This window comes from Herpailurus yagouaroundi, unplaced genomic scaffold, assembly GCF_014898765.1.
Source record: "Herpailurus yagouaroundi ecotype Mexico unplaced genomic scaffold, PumYag 209, whole genome shotgun sequence".
Taxonomy (NCBI): Eukaryota; Metazoa; Chordata; class Mammalia; order Carnivora; family Felidae; genus Herpailurus; species Herpailurus yagouaroundi.
In genome coordinates this window covers 3,652,939-3,679,813 of record NW_024412440.1, presented here as the reverse complement: position 1 = coordinate 3,679,813, position 26,875 = coordinate 3,652,939, and the positions used below count along the sequence as shown (strand labels likewise).

At 37.4% G+C, this 26,875-nt stretch overlaps 1 long non-coding RNA gene across 1 annotated transcript in view; it reads right to left on the bottom strand.

The window, feature by feature from the left end:
- Window positions 1-26,875, bottom strand: part of LOC121016178 (uncharacterized) — a 366,104-nt gene that overhangs the window by 229,959 nt on the left and 109,270 nt on the right. The gene's annotated exons all lie outside the window — the stretch shown is intronic.

Here is a 26,875-nt window from a genome sequence, read left to right as displayed (position 1 = left end):
AGGAAGGAAGGAAGGAAGGAAGGAAGGAAGGAAGGAAGGAAGGAAGGGACAACAAACTGAAAATAGAGTCACTTATACTAAGTCCTGTCCCCAAATGGAGACACAGTTTCAGCCTCCCCAGAAATGGATTCTTAAACCAATCAGGAATCACCTGATCAACACTAGATAGGTAATCTGCCTGATGGACCCCTGCCATCCCCTAAAGGAAAGTAATCTTGCAATAACCAACCCACTTTTTGCCTCCTCATTTCCACTCCCTTCTGCATATAAAAGTCTTTCCTTTGTACAGTCCTTGGAGCTCCTTTCTATGTGTTAGATTAGATACTTCCTGATTTGAATCAATTTTCACTCAAATAAACTCTTAACATTTTTAATATGTCTCAGTTTATCTGATATGTCTCAGATAAAGTTTAATATGTCTCAGTTTACTCTGATACCACAATTTTATGGAAATGCCAGAACAGCCAGAGATTTTGAAATTACGTTAGAGGAGATGAGAAATTTTAATTTCTTGAATACATGAGTTAATGGATTGAAGTCCATATTCACTCACCTGTTGAGAGCAACAAGAATGCAAATATGTATATTCCTACACAAATATAAAATACACATTTGGCATGAAGCATAGACCAAGACAGGTTTTTTTTGGTCCTATTTCTTTGGGATTTAGGTTATCTAAACTCTGGATATGTCATCCCTGTAGTACAGACCAAATCCTGGACATGCTAGGTAAATCTACTGTAACTCAGAAAATAAATTACAGCTACAAAACTGTCATGAAGAAGGAGAGAGTGTTATGGAAGGAGAGCAGGGAAATTGGACCGAGGCTGGAGGATCAGGTAAAACTTCTCTAAGCAAGAAGCATTTTAACTCAGTTACCTGCATGAGGGAGCCTCACCACAAGTCTGTCCATCCAGTGAGTTTTTAACACCTATTTTATAGGTGAGGAAAAGTGTAATGATGTTTGCCTGGGGGGAAGGTCAGGTATTGATACTCTGAAGGGATGTCAAATATTTTTATTTAGCCTTTTTCTTTTTTAAAAAAAACTTTATTTGTTTGTTTGTTTGTTTTGAGGCGGAAGCAGGGGGCAAGAGAGACGGGAGAGAGAGAAACCCAAGCAGGCTCCTCGTTGTCAGTGCAGAGCCCAACATGGGGCTCTATCCCATGAACCATGAGATCATGACCTGAGCTGAAATCAACAGTGAGATGCTCAAACGACTAAACCACCCAGGTGCCCTTATTAGCCTTATTTCTAATTGTTTACTTTTCACAAAGAGAATAATTTTGTATAATACTTATGTAATTAAAATCCATTTTGCATAAGTAACTCATGCCGAGATCACCTAGCAAATAACTGCCAATGCTAAGATTTCAACTCAGGTCTATCAGACCCCAATGCTTGTAACCAGTATGTTCTGGAAAACATCTAAACTTCCAGTAATAAGGCAATGGGTATGTAAATCATAGTAAAAAGTAGCTAATTTGGAGTCTAAGGTTCAGGCGCTTTTGATAAATAAAATAGGTCTACCACAGACCGACTAGCTTTTGGAACTTATATCCTGCTCCATGGGAAGTACCTGATGCCTTTCCTCCTCCATGTTTACATTCTCCATTTTTCTGCATAAAAGCTGTGGCATTCACCTGGCTACAGGTACCATAAGTTATGTGTGATGTTCTGAAAGATGAAGAAAAGATACAGAATTTAAACAAATACCTAGGACAGGACCTGGATCATCAGCCTCTGATGGAGGCAATCTCTCCCTGTTGCCAACCACACGCAGACACACACACACACACACACACACACACACACACACACACACACAAAACACATACACACTCTTATACACCACGACGGCCAGCACCATTTTATCCAGCTCATTATTGGCAGCAAAGAGGACATCTATGATAATCGGGTAAGGAAGAGTGATAGGTCTTATTTTATCACAATGTAGGCATCGATGCTTTTCTGCCTTGGAAACTGGAAGTACATAAGTCAGAATTCTTTGTTGTAAGCAAAAATAGTTCAAAACAAAAACCTAATTAATCATAAAAGGAATTTATATGTTAGAAGGCTATTGGCTGGCTCTTATAACTGCTAGAAGGCCCAGAGGTTGGAAACTCTATCCCAAATCCTGCTGCAAAACTGTCTCATAGACTGGCCCTCACTACCCCTCAACCCCTGGGCACTGACATGGTGCTTGTGGTGCCCACACTCCAAACACCAAGAGCTGCTATGGACACCACAGCACTTCTGCCTCCGGGAGCAGACAGCGGCTGCCATGCTCACTGCTCTCCCTGGAAGGATCCTGCCATTCCCCCTTCCAAAGGGACTGACTTCTGATTCACATATGGCATGGTACATCTGTTTGGCAGGTGCTGTGACACATCCCCATGTCCTAGCTACAAGAGAGTCTGGAACATTTTTAATTTTCCTCCACAAAGTGAGAGATGGGCTCTATCTTATAAGGTAAGGGATTCTTTAAGGGGTTCAGATGCTGAGAAATCCACAGAATTGACAAACATCAACCACAGAGTGAGATGGGAGAGATGAAGAGAACCCAACATGTCTTTCTCTGTCTCCCTCTGCTTCTGAAACAAGGGACTAAAAAACCAAAGAAGTCAATGATGGATGTGACAGACCTATTCCAAAAACATCTTAATACCTTCATTTTCAGCCATGAGTAAATGAATATTTTACCTGAAGCAAACAAATATCCACATAAGTTAAAGTGCAGTATTACAAGTGGTTCAGGAGAAAACAGATGCCAGGCTGGCCTCCAGTCAGCCAGGCCTAATAATACACCCTTCACATACCTGTCACAGGTCCTTCAGAGCCACCCCAGGTGACCATCCTCCTTCTCCACCTCCTCTGCCCCTGCTCTTCTCCACCCTGCAACAGACTGCCAGGGCAGATCTTGGATCTTCCCCCAAACTTCCCTCTCTCATGAATACCACATGCATTACAAGTGAAATCCCAGGATTTAATGAATGTTTGGTCCCTCAAATCCTCAGTCTTACAATTATTCCTAGTTCATGGACTATGAAAATAACTATGTGAGGTTCCCACATAGTAATAATTATTCCCAATTAATCTTTCCACCTAGAGCTTAGATATAGAATATCAGGGGTGCAAAAAAATAGAGCTATGTGTCTAACTCTCTAAAATGCCACTTTATGCTTCAGCAAAAATGTTATTGTCCTTTCCTACAAAATTATCATACTGGCTTTTAATTATAGTGGGTTATGGTGACACCTAGTGGCTAATGGGCATATTTTGGAATACCAATTTGATCAGCTTAATCAACTTTCTCTCTTTTTTCATAAATACAGTCATAATGTCCATTTATGGACTCTGGCACATTTAAAGAATACTGAAAATATATAAAATTTCCATTTCCCACAAAAATATAGAAATGCTCAGACGAGCAATCTATAATTTAAAAAGGTCACCTTTTAAAAATTCTACTTAAATAAACCTTAAAAAGATAGAAAATAAAATTATGGGCAGTCAGAATTAATGCATACTTTGTAATCGGTTAACCCCTCAACAGTTTAAGAATGTGAGGCATAATTGCTTAAACTAAAATTACTGGGATAGAAGTCAGTTTCATAGTCCTGACTGTGCTGCTAATTAGCTGTTGTGAACTTGAACAAATTATGTATTTCTCTGCCCCACAATTCCATAATTGGTAACACAAGATTAGAACTTAGATGGTTTTTGAGTGACTCCCAACAAGACACTCCACAAATTGCCAGTCTTATGGTCCTCATCATCTAGCCCTCTGTTCTAACACCACCAGACATCTAAGTGCTCAGTGCTGACTCTGGATGAAAAGTTTACCAAATATTAGCATTTCTGGTACATGTATTTTATTTTGGGTCCCAAATTCATAATATGTCCTCAACATTTAATTCATTTATAGTCTCAACCTTGAGTAGATATACTAGCTTTGAATGTGTCCCCAACATGCTTCAGTAAACTGTCAAAAGGAATCACTAGTGTCTTGTTTTTACTTCATATTTAATAAAGAGATAGTTTTTCACTTTAAAATCCATGAAATTGTAATTTTGTGTAACTCAATCAAATCTTCTCAATGTCTTCCACTTATTACATCTGAAAAGCCCTATTCCTTGAACTCATTTTATGGTTACCCTCTCTCGTCCAACTACACCTCCCCCACCACTTTTCTGTCCTCACTTTCTCTCTCGTTATTTTGCTTTTCATTTTATTCTTTTTAAAAAAATGTTTTTACCAGTAAGTCTCCAAAGCATACATATTAGTAGTAACAATATGTCAAAGACTCATGGATCCACCACTTTTTCTGGGTAAATTTTAACATGCCATCATATTTGATTTAGTAAAAACAGAACGCTGTGCAGACAGTTGAGACCCTTATACCTATCTCTACTCTATCCCTGTCTTTGCAGATAATCACTCTCTAGATTTGGGGTTTATAATCTACCTGCATATCTTTATATTTTCATTACATGTAACTACAAATCATTGTATATTGGGTGGCATGTTTTTAAACGTTATATAAATTTTATATATAAGGATATATCCTTATGCAGTCTGTACAGAAGTTATTAAGTTTAACAGAAATATTTACCAATATTTTCCATTAAGGTTTACACTTTTAGTTTTTTCTTTAAGGATCTTTCTGTAGCTCAAGGTCATAAAAATATTCTCCATTAATTTTTTTGAGGCATTAACATTTATGTCTTTAACCCATATTTTTGTAGGTATTGTGAGGTTGGGGTCTAAATTTATGAGGGGCTTTCTCCATGTGGATAATCAATTATACCAGCACTATTCATTGAAAATTCTATATTTTCTGCTGATTTTCACCTCTGTGATCTTATTTTTCCATATGAGGAGGAACATTCTGTCCTTGTACATTTTTCCATTTGTCTTTCTTTGCACAGATATTCCACCTTCATAATTTCTACTACCTCGAGTAAATCTAGATATCTGTTCTTTCCACCTGTTTGGAAAGTGCATTCACTATTTTTGATCCTTCCTTTTATAATGAATTATAGCAAGAATTTATCAGATTCAAAGGAAAAACTCTATTGTAACTTTGTTTGGAATTGTATGGAATGTATAAGCTAGTAAGGGCAGAGTTAATATGTTGGCAATGTTCTCCTCCATGGACATAACATAGTTCTCCATTTCTTTTGCAAAATAAAATGTTCATTTTCTCTAGAAATTCTTTTATATCCCTTGTTAAATTTATTCCTAGGCTCTATATAATTTTTGTCACTATTACAAGTATTATTATTTAAGTTGTGTTTTTCTCATTGTTTATGCTATGTAAAGAAAGGCAGTGTATTTTTACATACTAACCGTAAAACTTTTCAAAAACTTTGGTGAGCTTTTTCCAAATGTCAGATAATTTCCCTAAGTAGATTTTCTAAGTAGATAATCCTACCATAACATAGTTATACTACTTTTGTCTCTTCGTTGCTTATAGTTATGCTTATTTTTAATTTCTGCACTAGGCGTGGCCTCTAGTAAAATATTGAATAGAAAAAGTAATAGTAACTTCCTACGATAATGCTTTGAGTGTTTTACTCTTCCTATGATATTTGCTGTAAATTTTTGGTAGAAATTCTACACACCATTAAGGAAATTTTCCTCTATTCCTTGTTTTTCAGAATTTTTATTACAAATGGGTATTGCATATTTTTATCAAATGCTTTTTCTAAATTTATTGAGGTAATCATGGGGCTTTTATCTATTAATGGGATGAAATATGCTAATAGTTTCATTACAGTAAAACTTCCTTGCATTCTGAAACAAACCCAATATAATCTTCATGTATTTGTTTATATAATATTAGCCTGGATTTGTTAATATCTTAGGAATTTTGCTTTTAAGTTCATAAGAAAAATGAGCCTACAATTTTCCTTTGTTGTGTTGTCTTTCTTCAGTTTTGGCATAGAAGTTTTACTAGTCTCAGAAAACGTGTTTATGAGGGTACTGATTCTCTACTCTGAAGAAGCTGACGTTGTATTGATATTACCTGCTGCCAACATTATTTGGTAAAATCTACCTGTAAAATTATCTGGGACTGGATTTGTATGTTTGTGAGTGAAAGAGAAAGTGATGTTTGGCTTGGGGTGGGGGAACTCAAGATTTTCAGCTTTTCATGCAATTGCCTCAATAAAGATTTATTCAACAATTTTATTCATGTTTCAGTAATTCACATAAATTACATTTGTGTGGAAATCTGACCAGTTATTTCCTGAATGCATAGTACTCTCCCATGATTGTACTTAATATCTATTGGATCTGTAGATCTGTAACCATGACATTTTTCCATGTCTAATATTGTTATAGAACATCTCTCCTCTTTCCACCATCACTGCTGCCACACAGACTTTTCTATTAACTTTACATAGAGACAAATATATTTTTTAATTCTATGTTCCCTTTCTCTTAATTTTTTAAATTCATTTTTGAGAGAGAAACAGAGCATGAGCAGGGGAGGGGCAGAGAGAGAGGGAGACACAGAATTCGAAACAGGCTCCAGGCTCTGAGTTGTCATTACGGAGCCCAATGTGGGGCTCGAACCTATGAACTGCAAGATCATGATCTGAGGCGAAGTTGGCTGCTTAACCAACTGAGCCACCAGAAGCCCCTCTATGTTCCCTTTCTCTTAATTTAGAATTATAGTTGCTTTTTATTTCATTAACTTTTTCTCTCAGTTGTACTATTCCTTTCCTTTGATTTTGATGGGTTTTTCCTACTGATATCTCCCTGACTTTTTGTGTTGGTCATTTAGCTCATTATTTTATAGTTTTTCTTCTTTTTAAAAAATCAGCATTTAATGTTATAAAAAAATTTAAGAATCACTTTAGCTTTACCTCACAAGTTTTGATACATAACATTTTTATCTTTCATTCACACTTTCTAGTTCCCATTTTGATTCCTGTGTATTTTTATTTGACTTCAATTTCCAAATGTATGAGCGATTTTTAGATATCTTTTAAAAATTGAATTCTAATTTATTTTTTAATTTTAATTTGTATTTTATTTGTGGAAAAACACTTGACATGAGAGCTATCCATTTAACAGTTTTTTTTAATATATATTTTATTTTTGAGAGAAAGAGAGAAATGTGTAAACAGGGGAGGGGCAGAGAGAGAGGGAGACACAGAATCTGAAGTAGGCTCCAGGCTCTGAGCTGTCAGCACAGAGTCCAGTTTGGGGTTCTAACTCATGAACCACGAGATCATAATCTGAGCTGAAGTCGGACACTTAACCCATGAAACACCCAGGCACCCCCATTTAACGGATTTTTAAGCATACTGTAAAGAATTATTAACTATAGACACAATGTTGTACAGCAGATTTCTAGAATTTATTGACGTCACATAACTAAAACTTTATACCCATTGATTAGCAACTAATATCTCCCCTCCCCTTAGCCCCTGGAAACCACCATTTTCCTCTCTACTTCTACAAAATTGACTATTTTAGAATCCTTATATACATGGAATCACGCAGTATTTGTCCTTCTGTGACTGGCTTATTTCACTTAGCATAATGTCCTAAAATTTCATTCATTTTGTGGCATGTTGCAGGATTTTCTTCATTTTTGAAGTTGAATAGTATACCATTGTATATATGCAACATATTTTCTTTAGTCAATTACCCATCAATGGGCATTTAGGTTGTTTCCACATTTTGACTATTGTGAATAATACTTCAAAAAACATGGGAATGCAGATAGTGTTTCAAGATCTGATTTCAGCCGAGGGTACTTTTTACATTTATTTCTTATTTGAGAATTTCAGGAGCTCAAAGGTAAGCTAAATTTAAATCTCTCTCCCATGGTTACAAATTCTCATCAAAGACTTCATTTTTCTATCCCCAGTCCAGGCTGACAGTTAAGCTTCCTTGTCTTCTTCTGTGCCAATGGACAAATGTTTTCTCGTTCAACCATTTCCAATATTTATTCCTTTAAAGAATTCAGCTTTAAGCGGGGAGTAAAGGTAGGAGTCTCAATACCAATTCCTTCCATGAACTGGTCCAAAGCCCTGTCTTCTGTTCAGCATTAGCATCATAACGAAGATCCTAGCTTTCTCATGCTGACAATGCCTTCCCCCCCACCCCACCCAACCCCCACCAGCCTCTATTCTCTACCAGAGAGAACCACAGTATCAATTTTCCTTCTTACCACTGCGGGCTCTGATTCCCCATTTTTAAAAGCATTTTTAACTATGTTAGCTAGCAAATCTGTTTTGTTTTTTTTGTTTTGTTTTGTTTTGTAAGGTTCTAATTGAATTCCAGTTAGTTAACATACAGTGTGATGTTAGTCTCAGATGTACAATTTATTGATTTAACACTTACATACAACACCTGGTGCTTTTGTAATGGGAGGGTTTGCAGGTTACTCGGTTCAAAAATTTCTGGAAATAAACTAGTAATTTTCTTTTCCAATTCAATTATAATTATATAGATAATTGACAAGAACACTGTACATAATAAGCCAAACATAAGTGTGAATAGAATGTTGTTTTCCATTATAAGTGAAAATGCTCTTTTCGAATAGTGGCCATGATTGTTAACCATTTTATTTTGTTATTTTTTATTTTTTTAAACATTTTTAATTTTTATTTATTTTTGAGAGAGAGACAGAGAGCAAGGGAGGGTGAAGGGGAGAGGAAGGGGGAGACACAGAATCTGAAGCAGACTCCAGGCTCTGAGCTGTCAGCAGAGCCCGACATGGGGCTCGAACCCATGAACCGTGAGATCATGACCTGAGTGGAAGCAGGACACTTAACTGACTGAGCCACCAAGGTGCCCTGATAATTAATTAAAGTTTATATATTGAGTAGGCATTATTATGGAAAAATAATAACAACAAAATTAAAATAAATATTAATAAAGTTTATCAATCATTAAGCACTCAGGATGTGTCAGTTATTACCAATCCTTATAATAACTCTCAATTTCCTTCAGGAAATTAGCACTTGTTAAGTGTTTATCATCATGCAGCCAATTTGATGACTCAGCTAGGAATAAGGATCCATCAGTTTCTGACACCAGAGTTGGTCACCCTTCTACATTAAGGACTTCCATATGTCATTCATGGATCTTAATTCATAAAGCACTATTATTTACTTTGGATTTTTATTTGTGAGCTCTCTAACTCAAGGTTGCTAGAGCAAAACCTAGGTTACTTTTCTCTTTATTCACTATATTCACCTCCATCATGTTGTATGTATATCTAGAGCTTATTTTTTTATACGTAAACTTGTTTAAGTTGTTACAAATGGAGATTAAAGTCATAAAAAATATGCAAAATGCAACTAAGTATGGAGACTGTGTCATATTTATCTATATAATCCCACTTCCTCACATAGTACCTAATTTTTTACATAAATAAAATCAAAATGATCTGAAAATATTTTATCTAAGTACTTCATAAGTTACCTTATAGTTCATGAATTAAATATATTATAAATATAGTTCCTCCTCAAAATTAATAAAAGCCCAGACCGGGGCGCCTGGGTGGCGCAGTCGGTTAGGCGTCCGACTTCAGCCAGGTCACGATCTCACAGTCCATGAGTTCGAGCCCCAAGTCAGGCTCTGGGCTGATGGCTCAGAGCCTGGAGTCTGTTTCCAATTCTGTGTCTCCCTCTCTCTGCCCCTCCCCCGTTCATGCTCTGTCTCTCTCTGTCCCAAAAATAAATAAACATTGAAAAAAAAATTAAAAAAAAAAAAAAGCCCAGACCTTAGCAGCTATTTCTATAAAGAAATATTTCAGTGTAAAAATAAAGAGAAAACTGAATTCAAGGTCTAAAAGTTTAAAATCATAATTTTCTCATGTAGCAATTATAAGTACCAGTCAACAAACTCAAGTGTGCAAAAAACTTTATTTTTCTAAAGTAAACATATTGTCTATATCAGTAACTTTAGACTTAACTATGAAATAAACCAGTGAGCCTTATTACCACAACAGAACTTAAACCACGTGGTTCCAGAACTATCTTGCTCTCGTCTATGGTACTAACCAAACTATAGGACATATTTCTATCATCCTGTTAACACTTTCCAGGACTGGCCCTGGGCAGAAAGGCATAGCCTCTGCCCAGTAACTGACTCTCTTCAGAACAGATGTTTCTTGCTGTTACTCAGACTTTTCTTTCCTTCTACAGTAGTATCTTAATTTAATACAGAGACATAGGTAGCAGAATTTCTATTGTCTTCAAAATCTATATTTTATATTCTGATTTAAGTGTATATACTTCAAAAGGCAACAGTAGTAATTTTTTGTTGCTGGGTTTTTCTCTCTGCATGTTGCGTAACATTCTTCCCTGAAGCAAAGAAAGCCACCAGCCTGACTTCCTGAATGTCTGAGATAGGTTGGGGTGGAAGGAATTTCCAAAGAAACGAGGTGATCTTTCTGCTTTATCAACAAAGAGATAAGTTGTTGAAACCAACAAAAGTTGACTTTAAACATGAGTAGAGATATTAGCTTGAATCATATAAAATTACTAATTTGCTACCATTTTTACCTTATAAAAAGACAACTTCGTATGATTCAACCTAATATTAGTGGATACATGTTATAATGAGTCAGTTTACAAGTTTAATATATTCTCTTAACAGGGAAATCAAGCACCATTCTGAATCTATATTATTATCTAATCTATAATCTATATTATTCTGTAGAGGAGAGATAGAATTCCTTTCATAAATGCTATCCTAAGAGATGAGGGTGATAAATTCTCCATCTATGAATTTTTATATGTAAAAACCATTTGGACAGATTACAAATACCAAGACAGTGGCACAGTGCACTTTTCTGTATAAGAGTATGTACATTGGAGCCAGTTGGCATAGGTTCCAACCCAAGATCCACACTTGCTAGCTGACTGACCTTTCTGTGCTTCATTTCTTTTTCAATCTATAAATAGTCATACCCATCTCGTGGGGTTTTTATGAGAATTCAATGAGTTCATGCTTTTATGTGCTTGTCAGAACAATGCTAAATGCATTGTGTTATGTGCATATTTAGCATCATTATTAGATGCTATGGGTTGAACTGTGTCCTCCAAAGATTCATATGCTAAAGCCTCCAGAGTACCTCAGAATATGATCTTATTTGGAAATAGGATTGTTGCAGATGCAGTTAAGATAAAATATTGCTGCACTAGGGTAGGACAGAGAGAGTAAATGTGGACACAGTGACACATGTGCATTCAGGAAGTACATTTTGTGAGGATCAAGACAGAGATGTGGTGATGCTTTCATGAGTCAAAGAATGGCAAAGGTAGCCAGCAAACCACCAGAAGCAGAGGGGAGAAGCATGGAACAGATTCTTCCTCACCCCCTCAGAAGGAGCCATGTCTGCTGACAACTTGATCTTGGACTTCTAGCCTCCAGAATGTGAGACAATGTATTTCTCTTGTATAAGCCACCCAGTGGTATTTTGTTTTAATATTCTTAACACTTTAATACATTATTTAAAACTCATTTGTCTAGAAATATGGTCAAGAAGTCTGAAAATATATCTACTTTCTCTTTTAAAAGACGCCCTCTTTCCTTAAACATACTACCGTTTGACAGAGAGTTGTGTCCCCAAGTAGTGATGACAGTAAGGGAGAACACTGGCCTTGAACTTCATGGACAACATTCTTGTAGAGTGTAATATGATACTGGCAGCCTATGAGCTCTCCATCTTGCTAAGCAGGCTTTCTGTACTCACATGTATGGGCAGAATAGGTTTCACTGTGATGTGTGTTATGTGACCTTCCAACTCAGAAAATAGCTGGGCCGACATGTCCAATATTTAAGTTCAAGATTAACTACAATTTAGTTAATCTTCAGGATTGTAGTTTATCCTAAATATAAATTACCCTAATATAAATTTCTTTCCTCACTGAAAAACAAAGAAGTGGAAGGATTATCGCATCATTCAATCAAACACTTTTATCCAAATGAATAAGACATTTCAGCTGAAATATCTTGGTCTCTAATTTATTTGTTTCATTTCTTCATCTTTCTACGTGTATAGCTCTTGCCCCTTTTTAGTTCTGTATCTGTGACCCCAATATAGAATTTTTTTTCCAATATGTGAAATTTATTGTCAAATTGGTTTCCATACAACACCCAGTGCTCATCCCAAAAGGTGCCCTCCTCAATACCCATCACCCACTCTCCCCTCCCTCCCACCCCCCATCAACCCTCAGTTTGTTCTCAGTTTTTAAGAGTCTCTTATGCTTTGGTGGTCTTCCACTCTAACCTCTTTTTTTTTTTTCCTTCCCCTCCCCCATGGGTTTCTGTTAAGTTTCTCAGGATCCACATAAGAGTGAAACCATATGGTATCTGTCTTTCTCTGTATGGCTTATTTCACTTAGCATAACACTCTCCAGTTCCATCCACGTTGCTACAAAGGGCCATATTTCATTCTTTCTCATGGCCACGTAGTACTCCATTGTGTACATAAACCACAATTTCCCTATCCATTTATCAGTTGGTGGACATTTAGGCTTTTTCCATAATTTGGCTATTGTTGAGAGTGCTGCTGTAAACATTGGGGTACCAGTGCCCCTATGCATCAGTTCTCCTGTCCCAATACAGAATTTAACCCTTAACTTTATCATTCACTTCTGGAAGTACAATGTTAACCTCACCTTTCCTAGTTGTTTGTCAGGTTTTTGAAAACAGAAAACATGCTTTACTTAAAAAAAATAATAATACTCCCCGTAGTCACCAATTCATAGAAATTCCTCAAGAATAACTATTGTGAAATGTTCAAAAAAGACAAATCTATAGAGACATAAAGTAGACTACTGTTGGGGGCTGGGAAGAGATGGCAAATGGGCACAGGGGTCTTTTGGGAGTGATGGATATGTTCTAAAATTAGGTTATAGTGATGATCATACAACTGTACATACTTACTAAAATCATTGAATTTTACAATCAAAATGAGTGAATTTAATGGCATGTAAATTATTCCTCAACAAAGTTATTAAAATAAATTATTGATCATTTTGAATAAAATATTTCTCCACACTAGTTGTGTACTCCTTCTCAGCAACATGGAGCTGTACACATGGGAGATGAATAGAGATGCTGAGTGTTATAGAAAAAGCTGTTGCCATAGTGCAGTTAATTAACATCTTTAACATCCATCTCATTTTCCTTCTATTAGTAAAAGTATCTCTGGCCATCCTTGCAAGGAAACAGTTGTAGTGTTTGATTATGTGTGTTGCTTTATTATGGTTTACAATCTTCATCTAAGGAAAAGCTAGTTGACCCCAAAAGGAACGGATTGCCTAATATTTAGGCAGCACTTACTATATTTTACATTCTAGCTATTGCCATTTGAGAAAGATTATTTACCATGACAAATCTTAAATGGGAAAGGAAACAACATTTAACTAGAAAAAAGTTTCTGTGCCAGAGTCATATGTTCATTGTAAGAGGGAAAAACAAACTTCCCTTTAAAGTGGTTTTAATTATTCAGTCTTTGACGTGATTTCAGTATAATCCAACCCAAATGCTCCCTGACTTTTCTTTGCCAATTCTGATGAGTAGTACAACATACTCCACTGTTTAAATAGAACCCTTTCCCTTTCCAGCCCTTGTGGATTCCCTACTCCAAGCAATCTGACTTCCCAAGAAAACTGAGTCACTGAACTGGAGCTTACGTTAATTGAGTTTCGAACATGTCTCTAAAAGCCCCCTTTCAATCTGTTTTTAGAACAAACTTTCAAGAGCCAGATCAACATAACCTAAAATCTCAGGTTCCCAGACTGCCAGCTACCCATATCAGAAGTCTTAACTATTCCCCTAAAAAGACACAAGTTCCACATTATTTTTTTCAGTGTCATCTTGCATAATTATTTAATTGCATTCTCTAGTCCACAGTTGTCTGACCCACTGATACTCACTCACTACTCATTTCTGCCAAGGGGTCTTGGTTGTTCGTAAAGGCAAAGGCCATATTCTTATTCATCTTCAAATATCAAACACATAGAACTGTTCAGTTCTACCCATTTTTCAAAAGCCATCCCAATGCTATCCCTTTCATAATATATTTCTATCAACATCCAGATATAATTACCTAACTCCTTTTATATCCTCTCTATATAGTACCACTTTTACTACATGTATTATGTTCTTTTTTTTTTTAATTTTAGAGAAAGAGAGTGAGCACACAAGTAGCAGAGAGGGGCAGAGGGAGAGAGAGAGAGAGAGAGAGAGAGAGAGAGAGGGAATCTCAAGCAGGCTCCACGCTCAGCACGGAGCTCAACACAGGGCTCAATCCCATGAACCTGGATCAAGACCCGAGCCGAAATCAAGAGTATGATGCTGAACTGACTAAGCCATCCAGGCACCCCAGCTCTCTTTTGCTGCATAGTAATCTGATTATCCTTCTTATTCCCCATCATACTGTAAGCTTATGAAAATAAAAAGTATATTTACTAACTTGCATTTTCCCTTCTACCCCCAAGCCCCAATCTTACCCAGTGTCATTCTCAGAATAGAAAATGTTCAGTAATACCAATGAAATCAAATAGTATTGGTGTGTATCCTCACTTAAAATTACAACATCCATGAATATCAATTCAAGTGGCAACAACAACGAACAAACATGCTTTATCTAGTGTATTTGTCTAAGAAGCAAGAAATATTTTATTCAATGAAAAGAATTTCTCTGTGAAAATTTTGAAGGGGATACATCTCTACCAATGTCCCTTTGCCAGATTATCTTACAAAACTCTGCATCTCTTATTTTTTGCAAGTTTCTATCCACATCTGAGGTGATCTCTATATCACTCAACCTTCTGATACAGAGAGCAGTGTGGTGTAGCAGTTATGGTGTGTTCTTCACAATCACACAGACCCAGTTCCAAGCTAGGTAGCTCAGCAGGACTGTGAGCTCAGCTCTGTGTAGGTAAGCACACTGCTTACTCTGAATTTCAGATTCCTTATCTGCAATATAAAAACGAAAATAATAGTCTCATGTGGTTATTTTGAGGATTATATAGGAAAATGTGTTTACGGCACTCTTTACCATGCCTGGGATATTAAAAGTACTAAAAAATATTGAATTAAGGTACCAATTCAATTTAACAAATATGTATTGAGTGCCTGCTGAGGACCATGCGTTAATTTGTTCTGAGGACCTAATAATGAATAAGACTGGCATAGGCCCTACTCTTACAGAGTGTAGAGTCCAGTGAAGGAGACAGACACCTGAATATGCAAATGTAGTACTCCTGACAACCAGGCAATGCAGAAGCAAGTAGACAGTAGTTTTAGGGCTTAAATGAAGGACACCCATAGAATCATAACAGACTTTTTTCACTCTTCTGATATCTTCAAATCTCAGTGGAAACTCAGCACCTACAAAGTGTAGTCATTATTAACAATAAAATCTATTTGATAGACCAATGCTGGAGCTCAGTGTAAGGTGTCAGGGACCGTAGAACCACATCAAAGAACCATCATGCCTTTAGGGCATGCCACATTCTAGGATCCACAAGCACAGTCTCATGGAGAAACAGGAATCAAATCTACACACAAATAGCCATCCTTTTAGATTTGTATAAAATCCTCAAGACAAAAGCATAATCAATACATATGTCTTCTATTTGCATATTTTCCTATCTTGGGTAATAACTTAAAACTCAATGTGAAGAGAAAGGGACCCTGCAAAGTAGATGCCTTTGCTATGCTTCTAAAACCTGCTTTCCTTATTTTCTAAAATAGCATGTTAATTTTAAAAGGTAAAGTAATAAAAGACATACAGGGTGGTGAATGGAAATGTTTCAGAGCTCACAAGACCAATTTCTCATTATTAGTGGTCCCTGGGGAGTGATGAGAAACTCGCACTCCACTTGTCAAACAGGAACCTGGGTGGCTATTTTACACTTCACTGTACTTACAGCAATCCTACCCGACCAAGAATGTTCTGAGGAAGAAACAACACGAGTTTAGGTAAATGAAGTCTAGCAGCTTCGCTGTTGAACACAAATGACAGCTGTGATGGAAGGGCCTTGAGTTCATTTCCAAAGGTCATGTCTTCTGCCTCTGAACGGGATTGACCAAGGGCTGCAGGAGGGAGGGCGCACCATGCCTACAACTCTTTCCCAAGGCTGGCATCTACCACACTCTTCTTAACTCTACCCACTCTTCCCTGTACCCAACAGAGGGGCCAATGTGCATGTTCTGACCTGTAGCCTAATTCTAAATGTCTTGAGGAAGCACAGCCCAGAAAAGCCTTTTGTGGCCGTTAGGTTCCTTTGATTTCAAATATTGCTCTTTCTTACAATCAAATGCTTTGCTTGACTATGTTTTCCAGGGAGTTGACAAATACCTACAAGTCCCCATTATATTTCCATAAAGTGGCACACTCAGAGCTTTTATTCACCCCCGTTTCTCTCCCCTGGGTTCTTTATAAAAGTGGGTATGCTCTCCAAATGGGAGATTGGATCAGGAAAAGTAACCTAAGCTTCTACATCATCAACTGGAAAAAAAAAAAACAGTGAAATGAAATATCATGAATTACTACATGTAACAAAAGACTCAATACTGTAAGATAAACAAACATCCTTGTAATCAGTGCTCTGGTTCTTGCTCAGCAGCGAGGACTAGAATGGAAGGTCCCCTGCTAACTGCACTGGAGTCTCCTCAGAGACAAATAGCTGCTAAAAACTGCTGGAAGGTTGGTGAAGTCCTAAAATCGATATAATTAAGAGCCTTGAGATACTGAGTCTCAACTTCCTCTTCTGATAAATGAAGATAGTAAAATCTATCTCTTAAGGTTGTTAAAAGGATTGAGTGAAGTCTGAGGTCACTATGCCCATTGCAGGACCTATATAAATGGTAGTAGGAGTAGTAGTATTACCCAGATTAATAAACACTCCATAATAACCTTGGAACATCCATAAACATAGAATGTAACAGAACTCCTCAAATATACCGATAATGGACCTGACTGCTACAAGACATATGTGGTATGAGGGAAAAGCCCTGAACCAGAAGCTACTGGATCTTGTCAGAAGCAATGTCTCTACACACTTAGCTGTGAGATCTGAGCCATTCACACCCCATCTCTTTCAAATTAGTCATCTGAAAATTCAAGGAGTTGACCTAAATTGTTTGTAATGCCCCTGGAAGCTCACAGACTGTCGTTTTAATGGATTTTCTAGATTAAGTAAGGTCCGTCTACAATATCTGAGAGGCATAATGTCACTAGATAATATACTGGAGGTTTTTGTGGAGAGGAGGGTGACTATTACTTATAAGATATCTTCCTAGAGAACTCCTAACTAGAACACTTGAACTCCTAAATTTCTTTAAACCACATCCTCCTAGTCAACTCTACTAGACCCCACATTTATTTATTTCTGTTAAAAGGAACAAGCTGCTGTGCCAAATGATAAAGAGCCTATCTCTTAGGAGCCGGGAGCATTTGACAGATACTATCACATTAAAACTGTTAGTTGTTGGAGGACAGCTAATATGAAAAATCATCCTACTGATAAGGAATCTGAAACAGAAAGTCAAGTGACTTTCTCTTGAGCACCAAGTGAGTTAAGGCAATTTAACTCTCCGAATTCTATGGACTCATCTGGCCTCCTAATTAGGTAAATGCAACTGCCCAGGCTACTGTGATGTCCCCTGTTATGGACCTCTTACCTGTCACTCACTCCTGTGCTTCTCCCCCCAAAACCCGACCCTGGCTCTGACCCTCCCTCCACCTCACCACCAGGAGCATCACTATGGGCTCCACTATGATCACCTCTCCATTCTCAGCAACTCCATGGTCAAATGCCCTCCTGATGCTGATCCAGTCATAATGTTAGGAGGATTATCTAAATGCCTTCCCTCCAAACCCCATTATAGAGAATAGAATTGTCCACAGCCCAAATTGAAATTGACACAAAATCTGCTTTTGGTATCTATCAGCCATCTATGGGCCCTTATAGCAAGACCCATTAAATAATTTGTGGGTCTCAGTGCAAAGTGAAAATGAAAGACACTTTGTTAAAAAAAAAATTATGAAGAATTAACACCAGAGCATTTAAGCAAACCCTGGGCCCCAGGTAACTGTGGGCCATGTCACATGCACATGGAGCTGGACCCGCTTCCCAGTGTCTCCTCTTGAGTTCTAAACATATACCAGATGTAGAGTCTGGCATCTTCATCAACCCGGAGCTATTTCCCCTCTCCTCACAGCAACCTCAGGCGATTTGTTTGCCAATCCCTTGTCTCCACAGGTTTATTTTATGTGCCACTGACATTTGCTATTCTCCTGTGGAGGAGGTCGTCAGATAATGAATCCACTGGATCAACAGTGTTATCTGGAATATCATCCTCGCACTCCCATTTCAAATACGGCCTCCAGAATCCTGGCTGCATTTTTATTGACTAACCTATCACTAATTGGACCAGGGAAACCCTGTGTGTGGACAGTGTGAATCTCAATATCTGTCCAGGAACCTGGTATGTGGTCCACCTGGGAGTAGGGCTTGACCCTGGAGAAAGTCTCCTCAGCAGAGTAATGGTGTCTTTTCTTCAGGATGACAGACAAAACATTTAATTTCTCATTATCTAAAGCCAGTAAAACATCTGTAGGCTCAAAGCAGCTCTGCCAATTAGCAGAGGCCACAGCCTGAATCAATAAACTGCAGGCTAAAAATAAAGCCACAAGGTCCCTTTGGAATGCTACTTGACTTAAAACAGACCTAAGTGGAATATTCCTTAATTACCAGTGTTTCATAATAACGTTTTTTGACCCTTTTTTCTCAGGCATGTTTGATTCTCCAGGGTATTTCGAGGCATTGCAAGTTAGCATCTTAAATCTGTTTCTAATCTGCAGATAGGATTATTCTTCCTACCGAACAACCATGGGCCTTGGCAGAAAACAAAAATAAAATAATAAGGAACATATTATTAAGCATATTGTTGTCTGCATTATCAGATATAACTAGCGTCTTGAACTGCTAGAATTATTTAGAAAAGCTTGGTGCTTTTCATTTATCATCAAAATTCAAATACACATTTCTTTCTGTTATGTTCTTGAAATACTGGGCATCAACTAAATTTCAGAAATTCAAACAAGAGGAATTCACTAAAGGAATCCTTATGGGATTCTTTTGTAAAATAAGTCATTATTCTCAATATGAATAATCATTCCTCTATCTGTGTTTTTCTTCAGATATTTTATCATATTTTGGTGGCAGGCGGCATACAATCTGTTTCTTTAGAGAATGATCCCCAGACTGCATCATTTGAGACAGATAAGTTAGATCCATTCAACACAATAGAAGCCATGTTAATAACAACCAAGTGGTGAGACCAGCTTCTCAATATGAAATTAATTCATTACAATGAATATAAAGTACCGAGAATGGGGTAGTTAAATACAGCATTTTTCTGCTAAAGAAAGAAAAAAGGCATAGATTAAAAAAAAACACACATGTGCCTAAAAACTCTTGGCTGTTACATAATTTGAAATGAGACTATCAGATATATATCATTCCTTGAGTTTTGCCCAGAAATAAATCAGAAAGGGAATCAGAGAGCTCACTGTAAAAAAAAAAAAAGCGCAAAATTTATGCACCAGGGTTTTAGCCTAGGCTATATCACAACTAGCTCTGTGATTTGGGGCCATGCACAAGAGACCAGTGTTTTTGTCAATAAAATGAAAATTTTAAACTAGATTATCTCTAAAGTTCCTTTAAACTTTAAGTTTCTCTGACAGAAGTTCTATTTTAAAATGGGGTTGGAGAAGCATGTCTCTGATACAAGCTTTTCAACTTCCTACAGAGACAACCAAGATTTAAATATAGAAATACTTCTCTTATTGTAAAAGTCTCACAAAGCTGTTCAACCAAGTTATTAAAAAACAACCAACTGATGTATATTTTACACTTCTATTTATCTTCTGCCTACTCACTTATAAAAGCAGTAAGACAGGATAAATGTCCACCAACCTGGAAAAAAAAAAAAACCCTCAAAATGTAATTTTCCCTACATTACTATATTTGAAATTTTTCACTAGAGTTCAAGTTTCATGGTTTACTAAATATTATTTTCCACAGTTTTTGAAAATGTGTTGGGGAAAAAAATGAGTGTTTGTCGTTACTGCCTAGAAATTTTTCTTTTTCAAAATAAGATCATACTTCTTGTCTTTCGATCTCCCCTGTCTCCTTCCCATTCTGCCCCTTTCCTCAGTTGCATCTACAAAAACCACACAGGTAATTTCTCTTGGCCTGATGTCCAGCATTCAGGATGCCATACATGATTCTAGGCCCCCCAAATTATACCTTTCATATGGCAATTACTTTCATTTTCTTTTATAATTTTCTTTGAGCCAAATTACTTTTCTTTTATGTAAAAATGTTGTAAAGCTACATTTTCTATATCTGAATAAAAATGTGATGGACTAGTTTTATAGTTATTAAGGCAACCCCCAGATATTCAAACTTGGGGGGGGGGAAACGTTTTTTTGGGTTGTTTTGGGGGGGGGTTGTTTGTTTTTTATGATAAAAAGCATGTTATTGTAGATTTCTAAAGCTCTGAGATTGCTTTTTTTTTAATTCTTCAAGTTTCCAAAAATTTAACGTGTGTTAACTAACTTGTTTGCATATCATGTCCTTCCAAAGGTTCTCAGGTGTAGTTTTATTATGCTATTCTAAGATCCTAAAGACACATGTTTGCTTTGTTTTATTCTAGTTCCTTATTTGATAGAAACACAAGGACTCCATTGTTCAAATTTGCATGTTGCACAAAAATACGTATTTGAGCAAATTATACTTACAAAGCTTGGCATTTCCAGATATATCTCATTAACTACTACACTAATTGTAGATTATAAACAGGTTACAGCAGAGACACAGGACTATCTCTAAGGAAGATTTGCAATGTGAGACAATTTATACGATAAACTCCTCCCCAACTCTACTCCATAATTTTTATATTAATGAAAATTAGTTAAAGGAACATTAAAGGTAGGTTTTATTTGGATGAATCTTATTAGAAAGGGGATATATTCATTAATTGTTTAAATATTTCTTGAGCACCTACTGTACCAGTTGCAGCGCTATGCCCACAAAAACAGTTGAAGCATGGATGAGAAAACTGGGCGATTCCTTTAGTAAAGGAGGGAGAGACCTCGCAGGCCGGTCCCCCGTTCCCCACCTTTTTTGTACCACCTACCAGCTAATGGAAGGAACTATTCTTCTTAAATTGCCTTGCCCCTCGGTACTACCTAGCCATCTGCTTCCCTGAGTCCCCAGACATCACATAGACCTCCATAGATGGGTCACATGGGGCTCGGCATTACCATTACCCTGGAGATAGATTCGTTTCAAGATTGTAAAGTTTTTATTTTTTTATTTTTAAATTTTTTTAATGTTTTATTTATTTTTAAGACAGAGAGTGACAGAGAACGAATGGGGATGGGGCAGAGAGAGAGGGAGACACAGAATCCGAAGCAGGCTCCAGGCTCTGAGCTGTCAGCACAGAGCCCTACGCAGGGCTGGAACTCATGAACTGTGAGATCATGACCTGAGCCGAAGTCAGACGCTCAACCGACTGAGCCACCCAGATTCCCCAAGATTGTCAAGTTTTTAAATAGAAATCTGCATCAGAGCCATTTTACTCTCTATGATTAAAAAAATAAATAAATTGTCATGTCCTGCCCTTCCATAGCAGGAAATTCAGATACCTTGCAGAAAGTAACAGGCTCATATTAAAGAATAAGGACAGTGAGATATTTTGGGGATGACAAACCTGACAGGGGTGCCTGGGTGGCTCTGTCAGTTAAGCGTCCAACTTTGGCTCAGGTCATGATCTCACAGCTCCTGAGTTTCTCTGTGCTGACAGCTCAGAGCCTGGAGCCTACTTCAGATTTTCTCTCTCTCTCTCTCTCTCTCTCTCTCTCTCTCTCTCAAAAATAAATAAACATTAAAAAAATTTTTTTAAATGAAAGAAACCAGACAGACCCCTGCTTTGCAACCACATACTGGTAAGCCCAGTATGTTTAACGCATATATGGTGACTTAGAGAAGCAAATAGTCGTGATTTCCATCTGTGATAACAAAGAAATACAAAGAAACAAGAACTACAAAGATAAAGATAATAAAGAAAAGTTCCAGTTTCCTCCATACTTTATTGCATTAAAAATGAATACATCACATTATTTCAGATAAAAGAAAATATGGATAATGGTAGATAAGACATATCTTGAAATATCGCCTCACTATCAGACACCCAGAAATGTTACAAAAATACATGTAACAAAATACCTCTCCCCTCCCATTTAAACATATATTTAAGCTCACCAAAAAAAAAAAAAAAAAAAAAAGGAAAGAAAATCCCCACAGAAAACCAGAGGGAATCCTAAACCAGAGTAGTAAACTAGCATTTAACATAGGGTTGAGCTCAGCATTTGCTATTTTCAGATATCTGAAAGGTTGGCTTTTAGGAGCCTTTGCAGGCAGCTCCAGGTAGGAAGATGAGCCAAGGACTTCAGAGTGCTACATCTTCAGTGAAAGAGTGGAGAGGAAAACACAGTTACCTGCAAAGACTAATGACAAGGAAACCTGGATTCAGCATAATGCCAGGGTATTCTGTGCTCTCCTGGATTTATAATTTAAATTTACCCTATGTATATGGTCCTGGAAACTCCTCTTTCCTCATGACAACAAGCCAAGAAAATAAGAAAGAAGTCCTAAGTTAGAAGTGTCTGGGCTGCCTGACAAAGCCAATGCACATTGTCTTCAAGGAATGTATCCTCAACCTTGTTCTCAGCGGGTTCCACAGATAAACATCATGAATGTACAATAAAGCTAAAGAACACAACCCAGTCCAAATTAAACAACTGTAAGCTGTCTTCTTTTTTCCAGGAGAAGAACTTCGCTTTTCTAGTTGCTAATGTTGCCTTAAATAGACTGGAGGGTGGAGGTGGCGGGGGGGGGGGGGCCGCAGACACTGAGATTCTAACTGATCTCTGTAATCCAGTTGGCTAAGACACAAAAAGACCAACCACTAAGTGCTCAGGAGAAAATGGAAACCAAGCAGGGCTGCTGTTCCTTTTCCATTACAAACTAGAGATCAGAATCCTGAAAGCATTACTAATTTCCTGGGAAAGACAAGAGAATGGATGTAGAGCCACCATGAAATGGAAGCTGTAATGATTGGGAGTTAATGACTGGACTTTACAGACTAGACTGACAGAACCACAATTGTCATAAAGGCATCTTTAGAGTAAGTCATTTGAATAAATGCAGACAAGTTGGTAGCTAGTTTTAACTGTTTTTAAGTGCATTTTTTGTGCTGGCAATAGTGTGGGGTGTTCAGTAATCCGTTTTTAATTTACATTGTCACCATGTTTCTGGTTTACACAAGGCAGAAGCCAAAGTTAGGTTGTTTCTAGTTAGCAAGCAGAGAAGCCAAGAAGAGGAGGTGAGTCAAATCTGGGTTACAGAATATTCCACCATGCTCTAAGATCTGGGCATTGATGCGCCTGGGTGGTTCAGTCAGTTGAGCGTCCGGCTTCGGCTCAGGTCATGATCTCGTGGTTTTTGAGTTCGAGCCCTGCGTGGGGCTCTGTGCTGACAGCTCAGAGCCTGGAGCCTGTTTCGGATTCTGTGTCTCCCTCTCTCTCTGCTCCTCCCCCTCTCATGCTCTGTCTCTCTCTCTCTCTCTCTCTCTCTCTCTCTCTCTCTCAAAAATAAATAAACATTAAAAAAATTTAAGATATGGGCATTGAGTCTATTATGACAGAGGTTGCTCTACAAAGATACAATATGGGAAGGAATTGCGGGCTGAAGGGACAGAGTAGAAAGGCTAAGGGGATCAGATCCAGAATTCAAGAAAAGCAGGAGCAGACTCTCAGGATCCTGACACAAAGGGTGGTCGTGGAACACGGGGAAATCCACATAGATGGATATCTCAGGATCTGTAAAAGGCAATTGGGCCCTCACAGAGGACAGATCACACATATCTGCTCACTCTAGGAGAAGGGCTATACTTCTTGGTGACAAAATGAAGTTTCTGGTTAAAAAAAAATCAGTACTTTGAGAGGTTTCTTAAGCAAGATGCTACCTACAAAGCACACAGAACTCACATGTTTCTAAACTTTTTAGTAAAAACTATGATGTTGTAAACAGAAACTTGAATACAATATTTTTAAAAATTCTTTAAGGAATATAGAGCTAAAATAATTGTGTTGTTAAAAACCTGTTAAAGACTAAGGAGGCAATAGCTGACATATTCACATCACATAGTGTCTTTCACAGACTGTTTCAGTACATCTTTCTTTTCATTTTCTCTACTGAAATTAGTAAGCAGGAACAAGCATTTTCATATAGTACTTAAGTGTTAAGCACCATAGTAAAGGTTTTCATAATTTATTATCTGACTAATTTGTGGTTTATTTAAAGTATACAAAAATATATTCTAAGTTAGTTCATTTAAGTATCAGAGGTACATAGAAATAGCTGCTGAATATCATTACAAAATCTGGTTTGAAAAGAAATACACTTTGCCAGGGGATAGAAAATAAAACTATAGAGTTTGTGTTTCCATCTAAATAGAAAACTCTCCGTAGCAGTTAAGGTAGTAACTACTCCACATGGTCTCAACACAGGTGGTTATATTTACAGACACATCAGAAAATCTCTCCTTTGTGAGAATGAAAACATTGGCCCAAACTGCTGCCAATTGGATACATTTCACTGAAGAACTCCCCAGTATCTATGAGTGAATTCACCAGTTGTTTATCATGCTTCTAGAATATACTTAAAAGTATTATGTATTAACTATATATATTAAGTATATATCATATTACATTAAAGTGTTATATCTTAATTATGTATTTTAAAGACCATATATTAAAATATAGAGAATATATTTACTGTGAACAAATGGCAACAATCATACAAAAGAAGAGGATGCGCTGTAAATAGCTTATTTAGCTTATTTCTTAAACCACCACCACCACCAGTAACCCATTTCTAACATTTCATTATTCTATTCATGTAAAGAAGTTGAATTTTAACCATGCAAAAACAGTAAATATTCTGTAACTATGCACATTTGAACTTGTGTTACTTCAGTCTTAGCTGGGCTGAAATAGAATTGGAATGAATGTGCTCAGGAGTGAATAGATCACAATTAATCAAAGACAGCCTTTTAAAGAAAAGAGCTTTTGCAGACTGCACCAATGAAAGGCTCAATGCTCCTGTCACCTGCCCCTACCTGACACCTCTGAATCTGTCAGGTCCACCTTTAATTCCTAGACTACCTTTTTCCAGAAAAATTAAAAATGCTTAGGTACCTGCCACAAATATCTACACTTTGTCCTGGAATTTTTCCAGGGCCATCTCATACATAGCCATTCTGTTACTCTTCACTCCATGGCTTTTTGCTTCTCAGCCCTGTTGATATACAATTTTCACTCCATAAGAAGACGTTCATGTTGTATTCTGTTCACCAAGCTTTCCACTGGCATTCTTCCAGGGTGCTACTTTCATAATTGTCCTGTCCGCTCCTTGCACCCAAACCAGGAGAAAAAGAAATCTCAGGCACAGTGCCCAGAGAGACTCCCAAATGTCCCGAGGTAGGGAAGGAATTGGAGAACTAGAAACCAATGAAAATGAGTGCTATCAGCAAACAACCTGGATCCTTCACAACTGATCCAAACCTCATCCTGGCTTCTAACCTTCAAGTTTGTCTGCCTTTTCTAGTCCCAAACTTATCCTCTACATTTGATAGATTCAATTTCTCTGGGTTTGTACCTGAAAATCATGAAATACAAGTAAAAATAATCTTCTGCCTTGTTAGACTCCTAAATACCTTTTTTAAGTTTATTTATTTATCTTGAGAGGGACAGAGACAGCATGGGTGGGAGAGGGGCAGAGACAGAGGAGACAGAATCCGAAGCAGGATGTGTGTTGCCAATGCAGAGCCCAACACAGGGCTTGAACTCACAACACTGCGAGATCATGACCTGAGCCAAAACCAGAGTCCAATGGTTAACTGACTGAGCCACGCAGGCACCCCTAAATAATTTTTTAATGTTTATTTATTTATTTTGAGACAGAAAGAGATAGAGCGCATGCAGGGGAAAGGCAGGGAGAGGGAGACAGAGAATCCCAAGCAGGCTCCATGTTCTCAGTGCAGAGCCTGATGCTGGACTCAAACTCACGAACAGTGAGATCATTACCTCAGCTGAAACCAAGAGTCAGAGACCTAACCAACTAAGCCACCCAGGCACCCCTAGGCTCCTAAATACTTTAGGAAATACTCCATCAATCATATTCTGATCTCCTTTCCTGCTATTTTGTTCTAGCATTCCTCAAATCCCACCATTCTCTTTCTCTGTCTCTGTCTGTCTCTCTCACACACATAAGTTTAGATTAGACATAGGATAAGGGTATTAACAATCTCACCATACTATGCGTTCATTAATCCTCATCTGGAGCTCTGTGTTCAGTTCAGATTTTAACAGGTATACTAACTGAAGAATAATGGTGAGTCCAGAAGTGACCCTATGAGGACCAGCTGAAAGAACTAGAAAGGAGACCTCTCTAGACCCTTCGGTTATTACAAGTCCTTAGTAATTTGACTATTCTAAACAGATTGATTTTAATAGTTTTCAATAATTTAATAGCAAGTGCTTTCAGGCTCAGCCTATTTATTGGTATTCAGTTCTCTGATTTTTAAAAGGGAGGTTTCACTTTAAGCTAAACAAGAAAAAAATTTCTAAAAGCCATTTTGGAAAAAAGTTTGAATATTACATTGAAGCTACATAGAGCTACTGCTTCCAATCATCTGATCGCTTCCGATGGGTTGATAATGTTAGATACAACCTCTTTATCAGCAATG